Raw genomic sequence first — 2626 nt, 5'->3', positions numbered from 1 at the left:
TTCTTCAGAAGAAAGTCGCATAAATCTGTTGCTAAACTATCGAAAAAGCTGTCAGCTGTAGGCATTGTAGAGGAACTGTTTGAAGAAGGCTCAGCAATTCTTGCTGAAAGGTCATAATTCTCTTGAACTTTGAAGCCTTCTTGCTTTAGTTTAATACTTCATGAAGCTTTTTGTTTTCTGTTGATTTTGAATTGAATAAATTAGACAAGATTGATTGTTAAATACCATAACTATGTAACCATATTGTTACGTTGATAAGCGTTGAGATTTAGCCTAAATGTGGTCTCCTTACATAGATACGAGGTGGTTGGCATGTTTCCCTCTACCTGGATCTCCGTATTCTTGACTTTTTTTCTCAATATTCTATGAATTTTTCCAAGAAGAAGAGTTTGATCATCGTGTTATTATGTGGATTGCAGATTGGGGAGTGAGGATTCAAATGGTCCATCAATGTCCGGCCTCTTCATCTGTGCTGTTTGCCAGGTCGACCTTGCTGCAAGTGAAGGCATATCAGTACATGCTGGTTCAATTTTCTCGACAAGCTCAAAGCCTTGGCAAGGTCCATTTCTATGTGCTGACTGTTGTAATAAGAAGGATGCCATGGAAGGAAAACGACCAAGTGGTGTTAAAGTCACTTAACTCGTGCATCGTTGCCAAGTGTGTCTACAATTTTGTTATAGTAATTCTTTCTGATATCTGCCTCATATCTTAGTTAATTAAAAAGTGATTTATTGAACATTGGCATCAGAGCATACTATATGTCAGCCAATAATGTAAATAGGTTCTATCAAATGAAGAAGTGTGATAGTAGTTATGAGATTAATCTAAAAGATTAAATTTGCACTAGAACTACTTATTTTGTACTTAAAGATAGTGAAGGAAAATGTCTTGAAATGTCAGTTGATTCTGAAGCAAGTTTAGTCAATGAGTTCAATNAATTATTGCCTCTGTATGTTATCATCTCACAGAGTTTCTAATCTGTATCTGCATTAGCTCTCTGAGAAATTTCAAAGTCTACTAACAACCTTGACCTCAAATATCATATTTTGCAACCTGCAGTGTAAGACTCACTGGAGAACTGCGTGTGCTAGGAGTAGTTCGGATTGTAATAATATTAACAATGTTGTTGACTCTTTATATCAGTTGATTCTTCATTCCCGACTATTGTATTTTCTTGTTGTTGTTCCTGCTTGTTGCTACGCTATCTTTTTCATCCGTGTTTGAGTGGAGGGTCTATGGAAACAACCCCTCTACCTTCTCAAGGTAGGGACACGGTCTGCTTACACACTTGAGAATACCCTCCTAGACTCCACTTGTGGGATTACACTGAGTTTGTTGTTGTTGTAATAATGACAAAAAGGAATTTAACTTAACAATTAAGTTAATATCTACACGTTCTATTCTTGAGGCATTTTCTTTTTCTTTTAGCATGAGAGAATTCCACATGTCTCGGTCTTTTTTCTTTTGTTTTCTTCTTCATATCTTGAATTCTTCAAATGCAACACTAGTGTTGGTCGGTATCCAAAATAGTATAATAAGATCAATTATTGGGAGGAGTTCATAGGCACTCGATATTTAAACCAAATCAATAGATGCACACCATGTATTTGTTTGGACATAAATTTTACATAACTGAATAGATACAAGATTTTATCTACATTTGATTGTGACCCAAAGGAGAAAGAAAAATTCATTTTGAATAAAAATTCTTAGCTTCCCACCAATTCACAATTAATGCATAGACTTTTCCAATCCCAAGTCTTTGCAGTACAGTTCTTAGTCTTCTGCTTTTTTGGAAAATCAAGAATTGTTTCAGATCTTAATACTTTAGTTTAAATAAATCCAGTTATATGTTTTGCTGCTATTGATGTTTCTTTGTACAAAAGGGTTAATCATGGATATGTTCTCTTGTTTTTTCGTCTTCGTTTTGTTTCACTTTTGGTGCTTTGATTCAGCTCAAGGACAGAACACATCCTACCCAAACTGCACAGAGGAATTCCAGTGTGGGAACTTAGGAAATTTGAGTTTTCCTTTCTACAAATCCACTGAACTTGATTGTGGATTGTCCAAAGTTTATTGTGATGTTAGTCCAAATCCTATTATTGAATTAGAAGGGGTGAAATATCAAGCTCTTTTAAAAGCTGATGCTTTTATCAGACTTAAGGACTTTAGTCTTGGAGAACTTTTGAAGAAGAACAGTTGTGAGACTTTTGATAAAAATTTCTCGATCGCTATTTCTCCTTCAATAACATATAGCCTTGATCCCTTACTCACTTTGTTCAAATGCAACAGAAGCCAAAAGAGTAGAAATGAAGAATTTTTCAACTCCAGCAGTTATCAAAATTACAATGTCTGTGATGGTTTCATATTATACTATAACATCTCCATCGATTATTATCAAGTATCTGAAATTCCTAGTAGCTGTTCGTTTATTCAGTTGCCTTTGACATCAAATTCAGAAGCAAAATCAAATGGCAGTGGCTTATTTCATCTGTTAATTGATGAAGTTATACTACGATGGACTATGTCTGATGAGTGTAATCAGTGTTATTATACAGGAGGAAGGTGTCAAACAGATAATGCTACTAACAGCTTTCATTGTTCTAATGCCAATACCAACAATGGT

The 2626-nt window shown here is 34.9% G+C and overlaps 1 long non-coding RNA gene across 1 annotated transcript; it reads left to right on the top strand.

Moving 5' to 3' along the window:
- On the top strand, positions 1–823 carry LOC125851999 (uncharacterized). Its single transcript, XR_007444954.1, has 2 exons — positions 1–110; positions 420–823. It is a non-coding gene; the product is annotated as an uncharacterized LOC125851999 (long non-coding RNA).
- Positions 824–2626: the final 1803 nt, after the last annotated feature.

This window comes from Solanum stenotomum, unplaced genomic scaffold (assembly GCF_019186545.1).
Source record: "Solanum stenotomum isolate F172 unplaced genomic scaffold, ASM1918654v1 scaffold31419, whole genome shotgun sequence".
In the NCBI taxonomy this organism is placed as follows: Eukaryota; Viridiplantae; Streptophyta; class Magnoliopsida; order Solanales; family Solanaceae; genus Solanum; species Solanum stenotomum.
Note: the sequence above shows the minus strand (reverse complement) of the source record. Positions and strands in the feature narration are given on the sequence as shown.